At 46.0% G+C, this 26063-nt stretch overlaps 1 long non-coding RNA gene across 1 annotated transcript; it reads left to right on the forward strand.

Annotated features, from left to right (window-relative positions):
• The first annotated feature begins 8090 nt into the window (after positions 1-8090).
• LOC129533817 (uncharacterized) lies at positions 8091-16886 on the forward strand. The gene is made up of 3 exons (XR_008680189.2): positions 8091-8233; positions 12737-12851; positions 16795-16886. It is a non-coding gene; the product is annotated as an uncharacterized lncRNA (long non-coding RNA).
• Positions 16887-26063: the final 9177 nt, after the last annotated feature.

The raw sequence follows: 26063 nt of genomic DNA on the forward strand, positions 1-26063 counted from the left end.
CCATGGAGACAGGTGGGGTTGAGTCGCCCCAAGATGGTGCTAAGGTAAGAACGCGCTCTCTTTTCTTCCTCTGCTGCTGCCTGTGCTGTTGATATTCTTGACTTAGGTCAGCTTGGGGGTTTTGGCTTGGGAATAACACAAAATAAAACAGGATGGGGTTTCATAGTAAATTACTTTAATTTTTATGGTGCTGTGTGCCCTGTTTCCTGACAAAGTAACTCTATATTTGATAGTTTACAAGTAGAATTTTTCTCTTTGGGTGTTTTTGTTCTCCATGCCCCCACGCTCTCACTTTATCCCTGCATGCCCTCCTCCTTCTAGCCTCCATTCGAATGATTACAACCCCAGAGAAGGAGCTCAGAAACCATGGAATCCACCTCAAATGTTACAGCGAGGAGCCTGGGAGCCCAGAGGGGTGGTGCCTGGGCCCAGGTCACACTGGGGGTTGGTGGCTGACTCTCAGAGGCAGGATTTGATTCCAGGATCCATCTGGGATCCAGAGGCCCCACGGCTGCTGGCAGGATATGCAAATGGGTAGCAGGCTCAGCCCAAGTTTGGGGGTGCCTAGTCTCTAAGAGTGAGCAGAGGCCTAAGGGCCTGTTCTCAGAGCTGACCATCAGGTCTGTGATGTCCTCAACTCACTTTCCCTAGTGCCAAGGCAGAGTTGGGGAGCCCACCCTTCTACCCCACTCCACCTTTATTCAGATTATCCTTCTGGGACCTCCTGTCCTGCCACCTTTGTTCTCAAAGTTCACATTTATTGGGAGGGAGGTCCCTTTGAGGTCACCTTTGAGGTCACCTTTGAGGTCACCTTTGAGGTTCTTGGTAAACTTATCTGTATTAAAAGGCTGGGGTTGTGGGATTGGATCCCCTAGTAAGGTACTAGCACACTTAAAAACTGCTAGGCTGGGTGGAAGGGAGGAGAGGCCTCCAGCAGCCTCAGAGTCCCCAGGGATATCCTGGGCCCCGTATTCACCTGGCTGCACCCCTCCATTCCTGCAACTCCAGGGAGCTAGCGCTACTTGCGAGTCATTAGATGAGGTGTTTGAAATGCACATTCCTCCAGGTGTGCCAGCACCAGCAGCATCACCTGGGAGTTAGTTAGAAATGCAGACACTTGGGCCCTACTCCAGACCTACTGAATCAATGTCTGCTGGACAACGATATCCAAGGGTGATTGCTTGCATGTTGGTGTTTAAGAAGGGCTATTTGAAACCGCACCTTGAATCTTCATCCATCCCCATTTAACAGATGCAGACACTGAAGCCAGGGCAGTTAAATGGGCAACCCCAGGTCATGGTGTTAATAAGTCACAGGGCTTGGGTTCAGATTTCACCCTTTCTGATGCCAGAGGACTTTGGAGGATGGGAGGTTTTCAACAGAACAAGATGGGGGAGAAGTGCCTTTGGGAAAAAGGGACAGCTTGAGCATGGAGACATGAGACAGTGAGGCTGAGGGAAAGTGTTGTGATGGGGTGAATTTAGGAAGCAGATTGGTTACCTGGAAAGGGGCCTTGGCTCTCCTCTGGTAGGTAATGGAGAGCTATTATCTGGGAACAAGAGAGTTCATTGAGCCTGTAGGTCCTGCCTTGCAGGAGAAGTTGGGGCTGAGATACGTCCTTGGGACATTTTCTTAAGGGCCCTGGCTTCAACTCCATTCTGGCCTCATACCTGAATTATCTAGCTCTGTGAGAGTGAAGCAGAGGAGTAAGTGGGCAGGCCTCTGGGGGCTTGGACTGCAAGGAGCCAGGTGGGGACCATGGGAGGAGCTCTGGATGGGCAGGCAGGTTCATGAGCCCTGAGTCACCTCTTCTCCAGTGGAAACACCTGCAATGCCCTTATCTAGATCTTGAGGGCTTGGTTACCAGTTCCTGTGCCACACTGAGCCGCCTCTGTGGATGTGCTTCCATGTGTCACTACTCTGACCAAAGCATGGGGCTCAGGACGGACCCCCGCCGTAGATCCTGCCTGATTAGAGAGGAGACCAGGCCATCTGCCTTCTTCCTGGGTCTGGGCGCTCTACATCTAGTAATGTAACCTAACTCTAGCATTTTTAGCAATGGATTCATTGTAGGGAGTATTGGCATCAAGTACAGTGGAAGGAGCAGTGGGCTCAAAAGCAGGAGACTCAGGTTCTACCTATTTCTTTCATTCTTGTCCCACAAGTCAGCTCAGACATAGGACCACTTTTCCCATTCCTCACTCTCTTCCAGTCACCTCATTGCCACCCTCTATCTCAATCAGCATCCTCACAGCTGATGGCACTTCCCAAATCAAATTCTTTCAGAGCCAGAAGCTCATGTCCTCTTTAGGGAAACCCGGTGGTGAGATAGGTCAGATTTGCTGTCCCCATTTTACAGATGGGAAGATGGCAGCCAATGAAGGTTAAGGAAGTGACTTACCCTAAAACCACACAGCAAACAAGGGCTTAGGCCAGAAACCTGGGCTCTTGACTTTGAATCTACAGCTTTAAAATCTTGAGGATTTTTAATAGTTTGTCTTGGGATACTTCCTAGAATGTGAAACCCTGGGCTCAGGACTTGAGTCTGTGTGCCTGGTGCTGAGCCCTGGGGCTGGCACCTGGCAGGTATTCAGGAGTTGTGAAACTGCTTGTGTCTTATCTCCCCTGTCCCGGGTCTAGCACAGTCGGAGGCACTGATGAGGATGTATTCAGTGGATGCCCAAGTGCTGACCAGAGCAGCTTCATGCCTGTCCCAGTCACCTCTGACACCTCACATGCCCCTTCTTATTCCCTGTCTTTGGGAAGCCTCTTTTCTACTCTCTTTCTTTTCCCTGTTTCTAGTATTCTGCTATTTTCTTGCTGTGCTGAATACCCCTCCTTCCAGACCTGCCTTTCCTCCAAGATTCCTCCTTCTGACCCAGGGCATAAGGCATACGTGGGTGGGTACCCGAAGTGATGGTAGGTCTCATGGGATGGGGCCACTCTGAGCTGCTCTCGGGCCCTACTTCTATTTGTGGCCAGTCTGTTTCTCAATGTGGGGACAGCCTGGAATGGAAGGAGCCCTGGCTTGCAGCCTCTGCTCCTTACACACTGGGTGACCTTGCGCAGTAGTCAAGATATGCGTTCTGGAATAAGCCTTTCCAGGCTTGAATTCTGTTTTTGCTTCCTGTTAGCTGCATGATCTGGGACAAGTTACTTCACTTCTCTGAACCTTAGTTTCCTCATCTTTTAAACAGGGGAATAATAGTATCTGCTCCATAGGATTTTAGAGGCTTAAAGGAGTTAAGACCCCAAAGTACTTAGAAATAGCTTAACATACGTTGACAATTACTATACTTTGGGCCTCAGTTTCCCCACCTGTACAATGAAGGGGTTATGCCTGCTGCTCTCTAAGGTTCCTCTGCCTCTGACATTCCAGAATTTAAGCTCTGAGCCATCATGAGCTCTGCTTAGTTCTCTCCTTTTGTGGAATTCTCAGTGCAGGGTCATGTGCAAGATTAATAAATAAATGAATAAAGAAATAAAGAGTGCCTTTCATTTGCGCAGTGTTGACTAGTTTTCAAAGTGCTTTCTCATCCATTAATTATCTCAATCGAGTCTCATTCAGGCCTGCGACGTAAACAGCCCAGGGATTATTACTGTCATTTCAGATGAAGAACAAGAGCTTCCAAGAGGCAAAGTGACTTGCCCAAGGTCATACAGTTATTTGATGTCGGATGAGAAGAGGTGGAAAAGAGAAGCTGAAAGAGAAAGGAAGGCTGGAAAAGGTGGGGGTGAGCCTGGGCAGTCTGGGTAACAGAAAAAGTGGAATTTGGCTGTATTTGCCAAAGCCAACTTTAGAGTTTTGGGGTGTTTCTTCCTGCTTTAGGGTTTCTTGAGTATTTGACTTCTTGGGAGTTTTCTTCCTTCTACTGTGACTGGGTCAGTGGCTGGGGCTCAGTCTAGCCTTTGGATAGAAATTAGCAACATCTTTGGCAGCATTTGTAGAGGTGTGGTGCTCAGAGCAAAGGAGGTGATAACCCACTCTGTGCAGGACACCAGGGTTCAGTCCTAGGCACTGCACTTTGAGATGGACTTTGACACACTAGAGGTGGGTGATGGAGAGTCTGAACTTTGAGCCACCTGGAACAAAGTTGAAGGAGCTGGACATAGAGACGAAAAGACTGGAGACTTTCTGCACTGCTTTGACATATTAAAAGTAACTTAGACTCCCTCCAGAGGCCTCAGCGGGCAGAACTGATATCAGGGTGGAAGGTACCAATGGAAAATTTTATTGCAACAGGGGAAGAACTGGTTAATTTCTGCTGTGAAAATCCTTGACCCCCATTGTCTCCCACTCCAGGCACACTGAGACTGATGTCCCCTTGTCTCCTTGTTCTTCCCATTCCTCTCCTTTCCCCAGTGAAGCCCTTTCCTGGCTGCAGGAGTTGGATGGACCCAAACCCTTGTCATACTTCCCAGGAACTGAGCGCTCCCTGCAGGCTGGGCCACGCATTAAGGGACCCTGCCTGGGGTGCAGGCTGACAGTTCAGGTCCCTACCAGTTGTGAATAATAGTCATGCAAAATTCTGTGCAGGGAAGGCCCCTGGGAAACCAACAGTGCTTGTTTTTGGAGACAGCACCAGAGTGGTACAGAATTAAAACACTCTCCAGGCTTGACCGTCTGCTTGTTGGAGGCCTGGGTCACTGAGTATTTAGTTAATTCAGGTATAGCGGTAGGAGAGGGGCCAGGGAGGGTGTGTGTGGAGGGTGGTGCTGGGATCCCGAAAGGGGATAAGGAATGAGATCTCTGGGTCTCGGGGAATGAGGAGACATGTCTGTCCTGGCACCGTCTCTCTAGGTCCAGGGCTCAAATTGGAGCCTGCTGTCCTCTCAGCCACAGTGCTTATCCCCAGATGAAATAAAAACAAGGCGATTATTATGGGTGTTTGGGGATTCAGAGCATCCCCTTGGAGACCACATCAACTGGTGGCAGGAAAGGATCTTTAAGAGAGTAAGAATGAGAGAGGCTTAAAAAAAAACCCCAGCTTGTCAGCAGTAATCGGCTCCTGCTTGGCTCTCTGCTGGGGTCCAGGCCACCTTGCAGGAAGATATTTTCCCTCTAAGAGGCTTTATGATGCTACAGTTCTGAACACAGGTGCCTGCTGCCTTAACTTGGTGCTCTGTGGCACCTCTACTCACTCTGACTGTCCCACTTCTGCAGGGACAGGTGACCTCCAGAAAGGCACCGTCTCTCTCTGGTGCAGTGTTCCTCTCTGTCTCCTTCATTTTCTCACATCTTCCCACTCCTGCCATTGCTTTGGGGCTCCCTGCTTCTCTTTCTGTATGCTCAGCTTCATGGCAGTGAGGACCACACAGAGGCGGGAGGCAAAAAGTTGGGGGATGAGGGGGTGCAGCTAGGTGTTTGGTACTTGGTGTCTCCCCACAAACACTTCCAACCTCACCTGGGTCTGGCTTAGATTAAGCAAATAAAAATACAGGACAGACACTTAATTTGAATTTCAAATAATCAACAAATATATTTTCATATAAGTATATCCCATGCAAGTCTTGGGATACACTTACACTAAAATTAGTTGTTGTTTATCCAAAATTCAGATTAACTGGGCGTTCTGCACTTTATCTGGCAAGTTAGTCTTGACCACTCCTTCCTCCTGCCTCTGGAAGGGTCCTTGGGTGTCTCTCTCTCTTGGAGGGCACAGTCCCAAACAGGGGGACTGTCCCCAACCATTTATACACAAGAACAGTAGCCCTCACCTTCTGGTAGTGGATCCATGCTAACCAATGGCCTTTAGGAAGCTTCGGGTAGCCCCCAGGAATCAGTGATTGCTGCCATCATGAAGAAAGATATGCATGTAAAACATAGAGACATTCTACTTAGAGATGTTGGAAATGAGGCTCAGAGAGGCAGACTGACTGGCCTAAGGTCTCTCAGTGCTCTGGTGGCAAAGCAGGCCTGAGCTGAGGCCTCCTGACTGCTTGTACAGTGCTCTTCCCACCCCATGCACTTTTTGCAGCAGCCAGCTTATTTGCTGCATTTCAGCTGGGAAAGGGTGGGGATGGGTCCAGTGGTCAAGGCTGAGGAGTGGGAGGAAAGTTCCACTTGGGACAGACCCAGGCTCATGTTTTTGCCCTCACAGCTTCCCTCCCTCTTCCTACTCATAAATCTGCTCCCTGCCCTAATCCCCACATAGTTGAGGAACATACTCTCTAGAGTGCACCCCAGTGGAACCTTTGGCTGCTGCTAAATTAATTTCAAGCTGAGAGTGCACAGGTTTGGAGGCTGCAGGTGGGAGCTCATGCAATGATTCTGGGGAAGCTCAATTCAACTCCTGCTGCTCTGAACAATGCCCTGGGATTGATGAACCCAGAGTAAAGAAGTGATAACCCACTCTGTGGGACACTGGTATCCAGTCCTAGGCACCACACTTGGAGATGGACTTTGACAAATTGGAGGTGGGTGCTGAAGAGTCTGAACTTTGAGCCATCTGGAGCAAAGCTGAAGGAACTTGACTTGAGGAAGAAAAGGCTGGGGAGTTTCTGGACTGTTTTGACATATTAGAAAGAACTTGGACTGGCTCCAGAGGCTCCAGGGGGCAGAAACAGGACTGATGGGTGGAAGGTACCAGGCGCAAAGCACTCATTTGCTCAAAAGCAGGGAGAAGAATTAGGATTCTAGTCTTAGTTTTCTGTGTGACTTTGTGCAACTCACTTGCCCTCTCTGAATCTCAGAGCCGCTAGACTGTATCTAAGGCTCCTTCCAGTGTAGAGTCAAGGTCAATCTAACTTGTGGTCTGTGAGTTGACTCCACAAGAGCAAACCGAGGTCAGAGATCATGCCTCCTGCTTTGTACTTCTCCTAGTCCTCTGTCTGGCTTAATGAAGACATGTTAATTGTTAGGGGATAAAGAAGAGGGAGATGAATTTATTCAAAGCACAGCTCAAAAGCCCCCTCCTGCCTGAAGCCCTTTAGGGTGCTCCCAGGGAGCTGAGTCCTTCTTTCCTGTTTGGCTACACAGTGAACTCAAGCCTTGATCTGACCTGTTTCCCTCAAGCTTGTTCCATGTGGGTGGGGCAGTCAAGACATTATTAACCACCTTCACAGATGAGCCCAGCCTTCTCCACTGCTGTGGCCTCAGTGTACCCACCAGACTGAGCATCACTCCTCCCCAACTATGCCTGATCTTTGCCTCATGATGGTCCCCCTTTTCTGTAATTCCTTTTCCCTTGTTTCTAACTTCTATCTGCTTATCCTTTAAGGTTCAGCTCAAATGTCTCTGTAAAGCCTTCTAACTCCACGCCGCCACCACCAAGCCCTATCATCTGATTTAGTTACTTCCTTTTTGATGTCCCCAGGGAGGGATCCTGTCTATATTATAGATAGCACTTGCTGTACTGTATGGCAGGGTTTCTATCTACTCATCTTCTCTGCCGTTCAGTCATGAGCTCCTCAAGGGCAGGGAGGATGCTGTATTCATCTCCCCACCCTCAGTTCCCAATCCACACATGGGATGCTCAAGGCTCCTTCTCACCCTCCGCCTCCCAGCTTTAATGTCCTTGCCTCAGTGAGCCCTCCCTGACCACCCATTTCAAGAAGATTCTCTCTGTTATTCTCTCTTACAACACCCTGTTTATTTGCTTCAAGGAAAATCAGGATCTGTAATTTACATAAAAATGGATTGTTGACACATTTGTTTTCTGTCTCTACCTCTAAAATACAAGGCTTAGTAACTTTGTCTGTCTTGTTCACTACTGTATCCCCAGCACCTACAGTACAGCCTGGCACATGACATGCACAAAAGAAAGACTTACTGAGTGAATGAATGAATGACTGCAAGTACTGAGAGGACTTTGGTTACTTTGCCAGGTCCATATCTGTCCCTCCTCCTTCTAGTGGCAACAATGTGATTATTCTTTGGAGGAGCTGCCCTTTTCCTCTCTCAGTCTGTGTTGGTGAATGGGTCTGACCTCTTCCACAGTCACAGAGCCAGGCCTACAATCTAGACCTGGCCCATCAGAATACTTCTTCTCCCTGACTGAGAATGGGCACTGGGCCAAGCTGTTCCAGGGAGACTCAGTCCTGGAACACTTGCTGCCAATGCAGTAGGATGTAAGCCTGTTGTTGCCGGTAGGAAAGTCTGCCTGGGAAGGATGCCCGCACAGAGGGAAGCTGATTAAGAGATGAAAAGAGACAGACTCTTGACAACATTGTTGGAGCACCTGGATCCAGATGTGCCTGAAGCTACCTCCGGACTTTCCAGCTACACAAGCCAGTAAGTTATCTTTTCTGCTTAAACCATTTAAATTGTAATTTATTATTACAACTGGAATAGACCCTCATTAATACAGATTGGAAAAGTGTCTTAAATCCTCTTGTTATTCTCATCTAGCATCTAACAGGGCCTGACATACAGTAGTTATTCAATAAATATTTTGAAGGAATAACTGACTATAAGCATGGAAAGACATGAACAGTGTCTAATGCACTTTACATTTTTTCTTTTTCTCTGCAAATAAGTGTTCAGTATACATTATGCATGCAATAAGTGTTGATTGATACCAGTTGGCTGAGATTTATTTCTTCTCTTCTTCCTCCTTCTCTATTAACTCCCTGTTAAGGAGGTCACTGCCTCTCACCCCACCCCCTTTATGGCTCCTGAATTCTCATTCTTTCATTCTTCTTTCAGTTAATAATTGCAATGAGATGTAATTTATCATCCAGAATAGGTCCATGTCCTAAGTCTCAACATAACCTGGGAAAGAAGTGAATACTAATAAATAAAATCATAGGTGTTGTGTATGCAAGGGGAATGGATTTTGGCCCACTGTGTTGCTTATACAAATTGCTGGGTTTCACATGACTCTCCAGAGAGGGAAGGGAGCCGCATGCCTAGAAAATGCCCCCTGTTATTGCCTCACACATCATTACCTTGGGAAGTAGGACACAATATCTTGAAGCAGTAACAATGGGAGAAGGCTGTAGTCCCCCTTGGGTTCTCCTAGTGTTGGACACTGACTAGCCATTGAAAAGAAACTTTTTACCATAAAAAATTTTGAACACATATAAAATAGAGACAATAATGTAATGATCCCCTATGTATTCATCAATCAGCCTCAGTAAATTCATGGCCAATCTTATTTCATCTCTATACCCACCCACTCTCTCCTTCCCACCTCCAGTTATTTTCAGGCTTATCATTTTATATGGAAATATTTAATATGTATTTCTAGGGGATAAAAACTCTTTTAAAAACCATAACCATTCTACCATGGTCACCCTGTGGTAGGTCACTATAGTAATGACCTTTGATGAGCCGTGGCCATTAGTGTTGGTGAAGTCCCCTCCTACAATAACTCTGAGCTGGACAATGTGTGTCTCTTTGGTCAATGGGACAAGAACAAATACAGCACAAGGCAGAGGCTCTGAAAGCACCTGCCCATTGGGGCCTTCCTTCTTTTGATGCTTACTATGAATGCTTCTGCCACCGTATGAAGGCAGGAAGAAGCCCAGGCTAGCCTCCTTGAGAATGAGAGACCACAAGACCACAAAGAGGGAGAGAGAGAGAGAGAGAGAGAGAGAGAGAGAGAGAGAGAGAGAGAGAACAGCCATTTCTGTTGAGGCTCCATACATATGAGTGATCCCAGTCACACCATATGGGATAGATATGAGCCATCCTAGGTGACACTGCCCATATTCGTCATCTGGAAGAATCATAGGTAGACAAAATATTTGCATATTTAAGCCACTGTATTTTGGGATGGTTTGTTATTCAGCAATAGCTAATTGATGCAAACACCCACCAAAAAAATCACAGTAATTCCTTAATTTCATCAAATACCTAATCAGTGTTGACATTGCCTTCATTGTCTCATAGACTTTTTTCTTTTGTACTTGCTATTATCAGGATCCAATAAGACCTATCTGTTTTGATTGGCATGTCTCTTAACTTTCCTTTAATCTACAGTTTTCACTTCCAATTCCAATCTTTTTTTCCTTCTCGCTGGGTCATTTTTCCTGTAGATTTTCCCATAATCTGATTTTACTGAATGCTATGGTGGATTCCTGTATCCCTAAATTTCCTGTAGGTGGGGAGCTGGATATATCTGGAAGCTTGATCAGATTAAGGCTTGATTTATTTTTGCCAAGGTCACTACACAGGTGGTCTTGTGTTCTTCTATGGGGAGATATCAATGTCTAGTTGTCTTTCCTAGATCTACTAATCCATTAGTTGCTACAAAATGATACAGAAGTTATTCATTCTTCATTTATCATTTATTTGTTATTATTTATTTATCATTTATTAGGACTGTGATACTTCTATATAAATTTCTTCTTATAAAGTATTTGGTTACCCAGTGGTATCATTTGTATAGGAAAGGAAGGATAAATGTTTGACTTTTTTCCCTTTATTTGCCATGTTTCAAAACGAGTATCATAATAAACTCACTAATTTAAACATTTTGATGTATTTTAATACAGGGTAGTTATTGTTCTTATTGATGCTTAAATTATACCATCTTTGACCAATGGGAGCCTAATTATTTTGGTTCCCTTGACATTTTGACACAAATCCAATAATCTTTGATAATGTTTGGTAGTTTCCTTGTTTCTAGTTTATTTTGTACTTTTTCTTCTCCTGGTTTTAGAATTAGCCTTTTTCCTAAGGATACTCAGTTTTTTTTTGACACAGTTATACATGATGTTTTATAGGTTAACTATGATAGAAAAAGCCTTGATAGGCTTTTTTGTTAGAAAGGAAAGGCCAAATATTTTCCAGGAATATTGGAGGTCAAGTTGCTTGGCACAGATAGGTGGTTTTCTCTGAAATTAATTTGGAAAATTCTATCAGGTGAGAGCATATCATTGTTGTGTTTGTAAAAAGCAATGGCCAATAGAGATAATAGTTTATGAAAAACCACTGTTTTCTATAATGAAGAAGAAGACATCTTATCTTTGTAAACAAAGGAGCAAAGGAAAGTGTGATTTCAGAACTGCTTGATTCTATATACTGGAGATTCAGATGTGGGGAGGCACTCAGAAGTGTGACTTTTGGTCTCAGTCCTGTTTGGAGCCCTTAGCCCTAAGTCAGAGAATGTACACAATCTACCTGGGGAGGCTGAGCTGCCCACTGGGGAACAGAGGTGCTTGGGTGTTCCACTGCTCCCAAGTCAGAATCCTGGGTCTCCTACTAATACCTGGGAAGTTCACTTTTCTCAGGTCCTCTTTTCTTTTATGAGGAATGGAAATAACTACTTCAGAATGCGTTTTGAAGATGAAATGAGATGACCACATGAGACAGCAACAACTTGTGCTCAGCTTGGGCCCCTTTCTTTCCTTTCCTTTCCTTTCCTTTCCTTTCTTTTCCTTTCCTTTCTCTTTCTCTCTTTCTCTCTTTCTTTCTTTCTTTCTTTCTTTCTTTCTTTCTTTCTTTCTTTCTTTCCTTCTTGCTTTCTTTCCTTCCTTCTTTCTTTTTTGACAGAGTCTCGCTCTGTCTCCCAGGCTGGAGTGCAGTGGTGCATTCACAACTCACTGCAGCCTCAACTTCCTGGGCTCAAGCAATCCTTCCACCTCAGCCTCCCGAGTAGCTGGGACTACAGGTGCCTGGCTATTTCTTTTTTCTTTTGTAGAGACAGGGTCTCACTATGTTGCCCAGGCTGGTCTCAAACTCCTGAGCTCAGGCAATCCACCCGCCTCAGCTTCCCAAAGTGCTGGGATTATAGGCATGAGCCACCACGCCCTGCCAGGCTATTTTCTTCTGTGTTTCCCATTCTTGCTTAGGAGCTCTACTGCACCCAGGCTTCTTCCATCTGCTTCTTCCCCCAAACCAAAGTACTGTGTGTGTCAGAAAACCCTGTCACTGCTCTCAGGGAACTGAGGTGGGAGGGAGGAGGCAGTGTGTGAAACCTTAACCCAGAGCCTGTGAGTTTCCGAAGTGGGTCCCCAGGTTCACACAGCCTCACGTGGGGTTCAGCAGGGTCTGGGATTTGTTCCTGCTGGGAATGCAGGATGGTTAAGACTTTTCCTGACCTCCTACCCTAGATGATGATGATGAATTTGATGATACCAGCAATAATAATTATAAATAACATTGACTGAGCACTTTGTATGTGCCAGGGTCTGTTCTAAGTTTTATATATGTGTTTCTATCTGTTCAAGCTACCATCATCTCTCTTCTGGATCATGCGATAACTTCCTGACTGGGCTCCCTGACTTTGCCCTTGCTGCCCTACTGTCTATTTTTCACAAACAGACCAGAGAGATTCTTTTAGAACACAAGTCAGATCATGACACTCCTCAAAGGCTTTCAGTGATTTCTTATCTTACTCTGAATAATAGACAATGCACAGACAATGGACATCTCCAGGCCCCTCATTATCCGATCTCTCACTATTTCTCTGGTCTCATTTCTATCCTATAAAAAAGAGCATTTCCCTCTTTAGCCACACTAGCCTCTTGGCTATTCCTTAGCTCTGTCAAGCATGCTCCTGCCTCAGAGTCTGCCTAGGCTGTTCCCTCTGTGTGGACCTCTGCCCTTCCCATCCCATTCTGTCACTTCCTTCAGGTCTCTGCTCAAATCTCACCTCCTTGGTGAGACTTCCCTGATTATTCTGTATAAACTGGCATCCCCCATTTTGTCAATTTCTCGTCTCTTATCTGTATGTGAAGCACATAAGACAGTGATAGGTGCGTAATAGATACTCAATAAATACGTGTTGAGTCAATGAATGGCTATTAACTCATGTAATAATCTCAATAGGTATGATTATTTTTCCAGTTTTACAGAGGAAGAAACCCAGGCTAAACTACAACTTACCTTAACCAGCAATTTGCTCAAGATTACATAGCAAGAAAGTGAGAAGATGGGATTGGCAGACCAAACTGGAAAATGGGTACCAATGCTGAGAATCTATGTGCCACACTACCTCTTTCCTTTCCTTTTCTCTGCTGTTGTGTTTTATAGGGGATTCCTTCCTCAGTAGGATCCACATGCACTGGAATTCTGCCCTGACCCCATGTTTGCCTCTTTGCTCTAGAATTTAGGCTGGACAAAGCAGAAGGAAATCCAAGGTCCCCTTGACCTCCATGATGAACAGCCAGCTCCATGCATGCCACTTCCTTACTGCTCAGAGCCTGCTCAGGCTATTACAGCAGAAGGATTCTCCATCTCTGCAGACTCACCTGCTCCACAGACTATATGGGAGATGAAAGAAGATGAAGGAGAGAGGAAGCATCCTCAATAACTTCTCTGTTCCTTCTGAAAAATTTCCTATTTACATCCCAGAGACCTGAAATGCACAGAAATCTAGGGAAGAGGGGTCTAAAGCAGGACAGTTGACTAGGGCCATTTGATGCAGCCATTTTAACATGTAAAAATGGCCACATTAACGTTTTTTGGCTTTGTGTTTTCATTTTTTTAGAATTTATTTTTAGGCTTGCGTCCAAAAAAATTTACTCTTTGTAGTGTACAGTTCTGTGGGTTTTTACAAATGCACAATATCATGAATCCACCACCACAATCATGATACGGAATACTGTCATCAGTCTCCCAAATTCTCTTGTAGCCTGTTCCCCTAAGCATCTCCCTGACAGTCACTAATATTGTACTTATCCCTATAGTGTTCCTTTTTCCAGAAAGTCATATAAGTGGAAACATACAGTATAAAGCCTTTTGGGTCAGGTTTCTTTCACTTAGTAAAATGCATTTGAGATTTATCTATGATACGGCTGCAGGTATCAGTAGTTTGTTCCTTCTTATTGCTGAGTAGTTTTCCATTATATGGAGATACTAGAGTTTAGAGATACTATTGTTTGTTTATCCAGTTCCCTATGGAAGGGCACTTGCAATGTTTCAGGTTTTGGCAATGATGAACAAAGCTTCTATATACTTCATGTGCAGGGTTTTTTTTTTTTGTGAACATACATTTTCATTTTTCTTGGGCAAATACCTAAAAGCAGGATGACTGGGTCATGTGATAAGCATACACTTAACTTTATAATAAATTGCCAAATGGTTTTCTAGAGTAGCTGCACATTCTGATTTCCTGCCAGCAACGTATGACAGTCCCATCTTCACCAGCACCTCATTTGTATTGTCAGTTAAAACAATTTTTTTAGCCATTCTAGAAGGTATACTGTGGCCTATGACTAACGATGTGGGCATTTTCAATGTGCTTATTTGCCATCCTTATATCTCCTTCAACAAAGTGCCCAAATGCCCCTATATCAAAATTGTTGCCTTTTTAAATTTATGCTAAATTGTCATGTATCCCAAGAACTTTGCTCCCTTGCCTGAGGGGCCTACAAAAGAGCACTGTTGCTCCATCAAGAACCTTTGCCAAGTATTGGGAAGGTTGGTGGGTGGTGGGTGTTATCTAGAACTGAGAACCACAGCAGAGCTATACTCTATTTTTAGTAGCTGAGAAAATTCTTTGAGACTATCTAGTCCAATCTGGTTCTTAGTAATAAGAAAACTGAAATCTAGAGGGATGTTTTGGCCAAGATCCCACAATTAGAAAGTTGGTGAATTGGCTTAAGAACTTAGATGGACTGACTTCATTTCTAAAGATTCCAGGGTCTCTCTGCTGTAGACCTTAGTGCTGTAGATGATAGTGAAGGCATATACATGGTCCCAAGCCCTGGAAAGTTTTTGGGAGAAATGAAAGAAATGCAGGAAAATTTGAGGATGAGAAGATACACATGGATATGTGTTTCTGCGCTGCTGAAAATACTGGAGGAAATGGAGTGAAATGATGGAGTTAGTTAAGCAAAGCTTCCCAAAGGAAGGAAACTCTGGGGTCCAATTTGGAAGGAAAGCATTAAGTCCATGTGTTGGTCCCTGTGGCCACGTGTGAGAGTTCCATCTCACAAGAGGCTGTGTAGACCAAGAGTACTCACCAATATATACAATAAGGCCATTTTCCTTATCTGGCAATATACACAAGCAACTATAAGGCTCAAAGTGAGTTTTTCTTGGTATATTTTTGTGGTGAGTTTTCAGCTGTAGCTTAACCTCGAATCTTCTTCATTGCCCTTATCTCCTGGGCCTCAGGTGGGGAGCACCTGGGTGACCCATCCTTAGTCCAAACCGCAGCTGCCAGAGCTTAGATCCAGTGAGCAGCAAGCTTCTCGGATTTGCTTCTAGTTGAAATCAATATTTGCTGAGAAGAATGCATCTTAATTTCAGTGGCCTGTTCTTGGGGAGAGAATTGCTCTAAAACAAACCTCCAAACCCGCAGACTTAATGTGTCCTAGTTCAGTTGTTTAGTAAATCTCTCTGTACAGAGAAAAATCCATTAGCTGTCAGGGGCAGGGATGGGGGTGGGGAATGGGAAAAGAAAGCAAAAGCCCGAATGGGGCCTCAGCAGCAGAGACAGGCCTTACAGCCCAGAGCGCCCACGTGAGTCCTCAGCCACATCCCTAGGCCCAGGCTGGGACTTCCCCAGCTTGCTGCAAGCCAGGAGGCACAGCCAATGTGTCACTGACAGAATGAATGGGAAGTGGAATGAGACCTCCTTCCCCAGCGCCTGCCTGGCGAAGTGTTTTCTAATTGCCAACTGTCCTGTTCTAAATCTACAAGAAGGCGATCGATTTTCTTTTCAGAAGGACTGGGGGAAAGCAATCATTTACCCCAGAACATGGGCTTTAATGAATCCGTGAAACATATGAGGTCACCCTGATTACATCTTCCCATGACAGCCTGGGATGGCTTTGCAGCTCTCAGAGGACCTCCTGAGTTAGGAGGTTTTCAGAATCTAGCTCCCTCCTCTGCTTCCTTCATGCTGCCGAGTCAGGTTGTGTTTTGGGGCTTTTCTACTTGGAAGGCAGGATGCTTGGTTCCAGGCTCAGCCTTGGATACATTATAGTGAGGCAGTGAGAGCCAGCAGTGAGAGCTGTGGCCTCTGGAGTCACAGTGACCTGAGTCAGAGTCCAGCTTTGCTACTGTCTATCTGTGCTTCTCTAGGTGGCAGATTTAACTGCTCTGAGCCTCAGTTTCCTCAAGCCTGTATAGGGCAGAGTTGTTGTCAGGATTCAAGGTCATATATTTAAAGCATCAGGTGTATAGTCAGTGGACAAGGCAAGGTAACACTAATTGCCACTCTAGCATTTGTTTATCCTCTCTATATAATGGACAGAATATTATTTATTTCACAATGAAGAAAGAACAGAGAAGGGGAAGCATGAACCTCCTATGACCTGGAAACTAGCAAGAAATGGTAGTAGGGGAGGTCCTTCCTTTGTCAAATGATAAAGATAAAAAATGAACTCAACAGATAGGAACAAGATCTGCAGGAAATGGTGGGGAAATCATGCCCTTTTGCCCCAGAATGGTGCATTAGAATCCTGGACTGTTGCCTCCGCACTAGGACCTCCCGTATTTAGCTTATCTCTTAATTTTAGAGCAGGGGCAGCCAACATTTAGAGAGGGACAGAAACTTGCTTGGAGTCACTAGCCAGCTGGTAATAGTACAGTCTCCAATCCAGGCCTACAGACTCCAGGTCCCCAGCCTTTTCTCCCTTGGTAGGTTCCCACCTTTGCAAACTGAGGTGATGCTGATGAAAGGGGAGGAGGGAGCAGAGAGGAAGAGGTATTTTTACCTTGAATTATTTTTATTAAATGTCACAACGGCTTCGAAGCACTTGGGATCCGAGTAGACAAATCAATGAAAATAATTACAGTGAACATCCTGCCTTCCCACTTCCCTCCTCTTTCCACCCCCGCAGCTCCCTTGAACTCACAGAGAAGCTGGCTAACTTAGCCTTGCGCTCCAGTCCCGGGGGAAGCAAGGGCAACAGCCCCCTCTGACCTCTGCCTTCTCTTCACTTTGTTTGCAGGAAGCTTGACCCTACTCAAGTCTCAAATATTGGAGAGAGAAGCAGCTCCAGCAGCAACAGCAGCAGCAATAGCAGGAAAAATGAGCCAGAGGCCAGAGAGACGTAAGCAACTCCTACAGGGATGTACAAACTGGGAAGAAAGCTTTTATTCTTAGAACCCATTTATGGCTTAGAAATAAACTTTCTAACATGCCTCATATTTCTAGTCAGGTGACAAGATTAATCAAAGGCACATGAATGAAGTCTTCATGAATTACCCATCCATCCATCCATCTATCCATCCTTTCAACCATTCAATGACCATTTACTGAGGATCTACAGGAAATGGCATTGTAGTGGCAGGGGTCTGATAGCCCTGATTCAAGTTCTTACTCTGACATTTAAGAGTTAGCTCTGTGTACCGAATATCTTCCATCTGCCCTCCAGATCCATTCCCTACTACCTGTGCCAGTGAGGCTGACCTGTATCGACTTCATTGGTGGGCTCCCTTTGTCCCCTGGCTTATGATTGGGTTCATGTCATAGAGAGCACCAATAGGAGACGGGAGGGAGGGGGAAAAGTGAGGTTGGAGTATTTAATTCTCCATTCCCCCCTTAACACATGGTGTCATTCAGCTAAAGACCGTGACTGCTGACAGCTGGCCTCCACACAGCCCCTACCATCCTTGGGTTCTAGGAATCAGCTAAAGACGTCTGTAGTTACCTGCCCCCAGGTACTTCCACATCTCTGTTGTTTCCTTATGCTCTATGTTTTCACAAATAACCTTTTATTAGACTCAGATTAATTCCATTTTGGTCTGTCTTTGGCTTCCTGATATACACTGTGTGACCCTGAGTATGTTATTTTACATTTTTGAGTCTCGATTTCTCTGTGGGTAAAATGGGCAAATAAAATATGCTTTGTAGGATTGTTGGGAGGCTCAGGGCAGATAGGTGCTGTGCCCCAGGTTGCTCAGCTAGTTAAGGGGAAGGTCTGGCAGGTGAAGCCAGAGAATCTAAGCTGTAGCCCACCCTTCTCACTATACACTTCGATATGTGGCCCTTGGTGGCCCTAAGCATTTTGGGATCAGTGGCAACAGAGGCTCACATTAGTGAATCAATGCCCTCTCCAGCCTCTTAAGACTCTCCTGGCCAGGCTGGCATTGGTATGTTGGATTCAGCACTCAGGTGGGGGCTTGAGGTGCTGTGACAGGGAGAGAGCACCCTTCCTCCTGCTGCTGCAGGGGAGTCTGTTAGAGAGGCTGGGCTGTCAATTTCATTCAGTAGTGACTTTTGAGGAAAGGATGCCCTGGTGTTGGCTGATGTTGTCAAGGAAGTACTTGTCAAATTTCCTTCTTGGCTGAGCAGATGGTAATGTAAAGGGAGGGGGAGCTGGTATTTGTTGCATGATCTCCGAGTACCAGACACTTTACAAATGAATTCTCTCATTAAATCTCTCAGCAACACATGAGGTAGGAAATTTCATCCCCATAGTGCAGGAAGGAAACTGAGGCAAAGAAAGCTTAGACAGCTTCTGCAAGGTCCACAGCCAGTAAGGCTTTGGGTAGGCAAGACATAACTCAGACGCTGTTTCCTTTGCAGAGACTTCACTCTTCCTATGATACAAGGATAAACAGCAAGAAACAGTCTATTTTACTTGCTTAGCAATTTATAGTTCTTCCTGCAACTTCTGGGATTTGGGTCCATCAATTACACTTTCTCTCTCTCACACATTTTCAACCTTACTGTCTTCCTTGGCTCTTTCACCTCAACATAAGAGTGTACTTAAGTCTCTTGTGCCCTTGGGATATGTGCTTGCTCAACCCTGCTGCTTCTTCCAGTCACCACCTTTTCTCTTCCTCGCCCTACTCTACTCCCTTACCTCCCAGACTGTCCTCACCTATTGGAGCCAGGCTTCTGTCCCCATCAAGCCCTGTCCAACCTATGACTTCCTGGTTGTCAACTTCAGTGGGAATTATGTAGTTCTCATCTTCTTCAGCTTCATTCATTCATTTATTTGACAAATATTGTTGAGTTACTACTATATGTCAAGCATCATTCTAGGCCCTAGAGATAAAGTAATGAACAAAACAGAAGCAAGTCCCTGCTGTCATAGCACCTACATCCAAGTGGACCAGGTTGACAGACTACATACTATCATGGAAACAATGAGGCAGTGGCAGTCAGTGCTATGGAGAAAACAGAGCAGGATGAGGGAGATAATGGTGGAAGAGGCATGATGTTTAGGTGGTCATGGAAAGTCTCTGAAAAGATGAAATTTGAACTGAGAACTGAAACAAAACAAGGGAGGAGGGTAGCCATGTGGATGCTGGGATGGAGGGTTCCAGGTGTTGGAGCAGCAAGTGCAAATGTAGCAGTACATATGGTGAGTTTAAGAAGCAGCAGGGAAGCCAGCGTTTCTGGAGGAAAGTGAGTCAGGGGATGGTCGTAGGAGATAGGGTCAGAGTTAACAGGGACATGGCCATGTAGCCTTTCAGGCTGGGGTGAGAACTTCGTCTGTAACTTTGAATGAGAAGAGAAGAAATCAAAGGACTGGAGCAGAGAAATGAGTGGTCTGACTTACATTTAAAAGCATCCTTCTGGCTGCTGTATAGAGAATAAACTAAAGGGGGCAGGGGTGTGGCCAGGCCCCTCTGCAACATGTGACATTTGGGGCTATTTCTTCCTTCTAGAAGCTCTATGCCTCTCACCTGTTGCCTGCCTCCCTGACCAATTCTTCTTAGTCTTAGGTGAGTACTCTGCCCTTCCCTTTTCCTATCAATGGATGTTATCAGTCACACAGCTCTGTCCTTTGTCCTGATGTCCCTCAATTACTCTAGTAAGAATTTACACCCTCCCTGGCTTCAAATGCCTGAACCTACAGGACTCTGCAATCCTTATTCCCAGGCCAGGCATTGCTTCTGCACTCCAAATGTGTTTATTCAGCTGTTTTCTTGACTCTTCCACATGGGTTCCTCATCTCAAGCACCCATTTACCACAATATATTCATACCTGAATATTCTCTTTTATCCCCCAATTCTGCTCCTTTCCCTGTATTCTCAGGTTCTGTGTAGTCCCCTGCATTTCCCAGTCACACATGCCAGACTCCTGGTCTGTATCTTCTATATCCCACTGCTTCTCCTCTTCCTAAGACCTAGTATCTCCTAGGCTAACTCCTCCTTCTCCACTTCTACCACTACTTCATTTCAAACATGTATCATTCCTTATGTGGATCAATGAAGCCACCTCCTAGTCTGCAATCTCCCCTCCCGAGCTCAACTTTGCTCCACTCCCCTTCTCAGGGCTTGATCTATGAAATACATCTTGTTATGAGAGTTTCCTGTCTAAATTCTCCAACAGCCTCCAATTTGCTTTCAGATATTAGCTCATATTTCGAGCTTCATCCCTTAAGTCCTCTTGCAAGCACTTCAGGATCCAGCAGTTCCCAACTTCTCATTGTTCCCCAGGTTCCTCAGTGTTCCCATGCCTCTGTGGTTTGTTTATGTGGTTTCTTTGCCCTGTGACTCCTCCCCCATCTCTGCCTGATAAACATCTTCTTTTCCTATAAGATCTCAATCAAAGGCCGCATCTTTTAAAAGGTATCCCTCACATTTCTAGGTACAGTTCTTAGCTCCCCTTTCCACAGGTCTGAAACCCTTGGTTCCTATCTTTGTTTATTTATGAAAGCTCAATTTGTGCCAGGCATTGTGCTGTGATGCACTTTTATAACTCCAGTCCTGAAAACAACTCTAGAGAATAGCTAATCCTCTTCCCATCTTGCAGGTGAAACAATCAAGGCTTAGAGGGGTTAAGTAACTTACCCAATATTTTAGAGCACCCACCAAGGGGTGGGGGTAAAATTGAACCCAAGTCTTCAGGGTCTAGAGTCTCTTTGCTATGTGGCTTTTCCCTCTTCCTTTGGTAGTGCAGTGTTATCATTTCTTCTCATGTTTCCTCCCCTGACTATGTTCCTCAAGAGCGAGGACCATCGAGAAAACTCTATCCCTACTGCCTAGCATGGTGCTTGGCACATAACAATAATCTACCTAGTGTTTGTTGAGTGAATGTGTGTGCACATAAAGAAGGAAATGCAAATACCTTCCCTGTCCACATTCCCATTGAATTTTCACAGCAACCCTGAAAATGGTCATTAGCACCTTCCTTTTCACAGCCCAGGAATCTGACACTTGGAAGTAGAAAAGAAAAATAAAAGAAGAAAATCCAGAATTGAAGCTTTCTTTTTTCTTTGGATTTGAGAAATCCAACATTTAAGGCCTCAGGGTTGAGCTAGAGCAGTTCCAGGAGCAACTTGCCAAGAAACAAGAAGTTCCCCGAGAGGATGAAGTAATGTTTCCAGAGCTAATAAAGCCAAGGTTCTTACTGCATCCTCCAAGGGAGAGAAATTAAGAGCGCAGCCGCAGTTCTCATTGGCTCCATGTGACCACAGAGCCCAAAGTCAGTCCTATCAGGGGGTTTAATTCGTGCATCCCGGAAACCCCCACATCTATTGAGTGCTGACAGGGTGCACCATGCTGTGCTGGGCCTGGCCAAGTGGCTAAGTTAATACCACTGGCTGGTTGTAACATCATGGGAAATGAACTCTTCAAAATAAAAAAAAAAAGCAAAGTATATCATTGCAAGCAGAGAAAAAAGGATCATTGCAGATGCATATTAAATATATCTGACACTGTGTATAATATATTTTCAATGCCAGGCAACTTGTTAGTTTCCTAATATGTGTATTCTGGCATGTTTGCAAATATGTTATAGAGCTCGGCAAACAGCTCTGCAGGCATGCTGGAGGGGCTGTTCCCGTTTTAAGCTGATGTTCTCTGTGGCGTTTAAACTTTCTTCTCCCTCTGTGAACCCAGGCCTGGCTCAGTAGCTCTGAGAGAAGAAACACATCTCACCATCATCCTGTTTATTCTATCACAGAGGGACAGAGAGTCAAGGATCTACCAGCTCAGTGTGACAAACTCCCTGTGAAGGGTGCAGTCCTACCCTCAGGCGGTCTTAAAATCCAGAGCTACAGGGGCCTATGGAGAGCATTGAGTCCTATGGCCCACTTGTAGCCAGAAGAATTGAGGTCCAGAGAGGAAAGGTACTTGCCTAAAGTCACTGGTGCAGGTGATGGCAGAGTGGAGGTTGACCCAGGCCAGCCACAACATTCCTAGACATTCTGTTCGGTGGTCAGAGTCTAGGGAAGATGTTGCATCCATACCCGAAACCACTGCATTTTTGATAGAGGCCAGAACCAGAAATCAGGGAGGGAAGGAGGAAATGGCATCCAGTTTTCAAGCCTCTGGGCAGATGAAGGCCTGGTCCTTGTCTCCATTTTCCTCTGAGCCTTGCAAAGAAATTGGCTTGGATGCAGGCACCAGCCACAGCTCTGCTGTGATAAGGGTTGGAACCCCAGTGGGGCAAATGCCACCCTGAGCTCCGTCTCTTTGGCTGACTTGCTGTCCTTTGGCCTAAGAACTAGAGTCGGGAGAACTCACCCAGAACAAAGGATATCCCCACTCCACTTGGTTTTCATAATCTGCCTGCAGATCTTGGCTGGTTAACCTGGTGGGTCATTTTAATTTTCCCAAAGCTTTTCGACTTCCCTTGGATTCTTAATCAGATAAGGGGATCTTTCTGTGTATGCGTGTGTGTGTGTGTCTGTGTGTGTGTGTGTGTGTGTGTGTGTGTGCGTGCGCACACCCAGGCATGTGCCTGGGCTCACTTAGCTGTCCTCCGCCTTCTCTCCTTCCCTCTCTTCCCCTGCCATGAGCCCTCTCTCTTTTCCCATAATCACTTTACATCTCTTCCAGAATGCTTAATGGAGTCTAGAGACAGAGGAAGGAGGATTTCATCTCAAAGCAGGAACCAGCATTTGCACTTCTTTTCCTGTTATTTTGAAAGTGGATTTGGCATTGGGAGTGAGTGTTTCTTGGGGGAGGGAGAGGAACTTCTTTCCACTGCCCCTTTCTCCCTTCTGGAAAAGGCTTTTTTTTGTTTGTTTTTTTCCCATCCCCTGCTCTGTTGTCACTGGTCCCACGTAGCTGTCCAAGCCCAGTGCTGTCTGTGGTCATGGACCAACTTCAGACCGAGAGGAACAGAATGTATGGAGAAGGATGATTGGAGGGAAAGAATGCTGATGGCTGATGGGTACCCTGGCAATGTCCAGGGAGAGGGACCCCAATCCTGTGCCTCAAATAGCTTGTCTCCTAATGCTTGTTGTTGGGAAGTGGTTGTCTTCCCCTCCTAGCCTGTCTGCCCAGTGAAGCGCAATTCTGTTGGTGTCAGCTGCTTCTGCTTGTCCAGAGAATGCCCAGCCCCCTTGGCCACAGAGGGCTCTGCGCCTATCTCGGTAGAGTGCATTCTTCTCAGACCTGGGGGGTCTTGCTCTCCTGTGGGAGAGAGTTCAGCTCAGCACAGCAGAAGGGTAGGAAAGGGATTCAATGTTTTCTTTGCAGATCCTTTGTCTGTGTACCACTGTGCGTGGCATGGTGCTTGAATGCAATAGCCACTGAATAAGTGTTTGTGGTTCTGAACTAAATTACCTGTTGGTGGCCTTGGGCTGGACCAGATCACTTTCACGCCACTCTAGCCCTGAAAGCTACCAGTCTGACCATGTATTATATGTGCCTACAGTGAACTATGAGGCTATGTGCTACTATGCACGTATAGTATGCTTGGCACTGTGCCGGGCATGGCTGGGAACTCAGGGGTGCTTAAAGCATAGATGCTGCCTTGGGGAGCTCTCTTTACAGGACTGCATTGAGAAGGAGGTGAAATCAAAAGTGAGAATGCCAGGGACAGTTGAGCACAGATCAGCACTTTTCTTGTGTCTTACAGAATCATGATATTCATGCCATTAGGGTCCTTGGAGGATCTTCTTGTCTGACTCCACCACTTACAAATGAAGTACTTGAAGCCCCAGGGATGATTTGCCCAGGGCTCTACATCAGTCTGGAACAGTTAGAAGGCACACTCAGGGTGGGGGATACCCAGACCAGTGCTCTCTCAATAATAGCAGGTTGCCAGTGGCCAGAGAGGTGGACACAAGAAACATAATTGTGGTACCAAGTTGGCTCAGGCATAGTTGGGTACTTGGACTGGGCATGAAGTGCTCTAAGAATTCAGAAAAAGAAGCCATAGCCCCAGGATTTGTAGCATTTAATCTTTAACGGTTTGCTCCTTCATTCATTCATTTAATGAATATTTAATTAGCATCTTGTATATGCCATGCATGGATAGTCCTTGCAGAAGGAGTTTACGGTCTTGTTCTGATTCCAAGCTGGCCGCTGCTGGTTCCCCACCTTGGCTCTGCCTCCCTGCCTTTGCTCTTTGAGGATCCTGTCAGCCCTCTGGATAATGTTCCTGCTCATCTCAGCTCCCAAGAGACCCATTCCTGAGCCCCTATGGTCAGCACTTCTTACCTGGCCTGGCCCTTCTTCATAGATGGAACTCAGACCCTTTGGATAGTGTTGAGCATATACCAGGGGCACAATAGATAAATGTTAATTCTCCACACTGCCATCCAGTGAAGCCAGTAGTGTGCCCCTGACTTGGTTGTCTGCCCTGTCCCTGGATCACCTGAAGCTCCTATACTTCTTTCTGTGGCCTCAGCCACGCTCAGAAGAGGACCAACTCTGCCCCTTGGGAGGGAGGAATGTGAAAGAACTCAGCTGAGCTGCTGGTCCAGCTCCGACTATTGGCCCTGGCTCTTGCCATCTCTGTCATCAAGGGCCTGCCTGGTACTTCTGTTTGGAAACTATTTCCTCTGGGATAAGGGTTCTTCTAGGAAGGGGGTCCTGTCCCTACAGCTGTCTCCTTACTTTTTGCAGCCACATTGCCTTATCCCCACTTGCCCAGACTTCAGCATTTCACCTGCCCCTGCTCCTTCTGGTCACCTGGACCTCCTCCCATTGAGGCTGCAATGCTGCTTGCTGCCCGATTGCAGCCATCCATGGTCTGGACTGCAAGTCTCTGACTCAGAGCCAGCAGGGTAAAGCTAAGTCCCCAGGAATCTTCAGGCCTGTCTGCAATTCTAAGTTCCAAGGAGAATAGGCAGGGAGAAATGGAAGTTCAACAAGTACCTTCCTGTCCTGCCAGCTAAGGCTGAGACTGAGGTGACTCTGGTGGGTGGTCACACACTGGCTAATAGCTTGATCTCTCCCTGGGAGGGAAACTGGCAGAGCATCTAAGGGGCCAGAATTGGACTAGGAGTCTCTGAGCTGCTTGTTTGGGGCCCATGAGCAAAGGGGCCTGGGGTGGAGAATAGGCATTCCTGGTTCTGTTAGCATTGCCTCTTCCAAGGCTCCCTCCCCTTCTGCCCCCATGTTCACTCTGCTTCCATTATCAGCGGGTGAAGTGGAAAATAACCTGGCTATTAGAGGAACGCACATCTCTGCTCCTTTCTCTGGCTGCTAATGGAACCAGCAGCTGTCCCCAGCCATGTGTGGCTGCCCTGACCCTCTGAGATTGCGGGTGGAGATCAGCCATGGGAGAGGACTTTGCTCAGTTCTGTTTCCCACAGGGCATGGTGCTGACATCATGCAGGGAGAGTTGAGAAACAAAGCAATTGATTTGGAGGTGGAGACTTGAGCATAATAATCACAGCTTCCATTTATTGAGCTCCTCCTGTGATTCAGGAGTATGTAAGTTGTTCTAGTTGTATTATCTCATTTAATCCTCTCACCAACCCCAGGAGACAGGTAAGGAATTGCTATCATCTTCCTTTGTGGGGAATGAAGCTCGGAGAGGTTAAATAACTCGCTCACAGTCACATAGCTAGAAAAGGCAGAGCTGGGAACTGAACTAGGGCTGCTTGACTCCCAAGCTCTTTCCTAGTGCTGCAGGAAGATTCCAGGAGGGTATAGATGTGCTGTCATTCCCATAGCATAGTGCCTCACACCTGATTCTGCCTTGGGCAGGTAAGGAAGGCAAGCAGGATGACTATCCACCAAGGAGGTGCATTTTCCAAGGCCAGTTGAGACCCCAGAGCCAGAGAATCTATTGGAATCTTGGTTGAGGAGGCACCTGGGCCATATCTAGGAAGTCGATAATGCATCTCACAACTTTTGAACTGTCTTCCAAGTTACTTTTGCCTTTTCCTTATGGTTATACAATACAAATTGTGTGTCTATATCTACCCTTAGATGGGTTGACCCCTATGTTGGGTTCAAGAAATCCAACTCTAGGAAAATCCGGCGATAAGCCCCATGTTTAGTGGGTGGGCAAGTGTCCTTGAAGGTGGACACTGGGAGTTTCAGAGCCAGCTGGAGCACACAAGAGGATGAAGC

The sequence above is a fragment of the Gorilla gorilla genome, chromosome 4 (assembly GCF_029281585.2).
Source record: "Gorilla gorilla gorilla isolate KB3781 chromosome 4, NHGRI_mGorGor1-v2.1_pri, whole genome shotgun sequence".
Taxonomy (NCBI): Eukaryota; Metazoa; Chordata; class Mammalia; order Primates; family Hominidae; genus Gorilla; species Gorilla gorilla.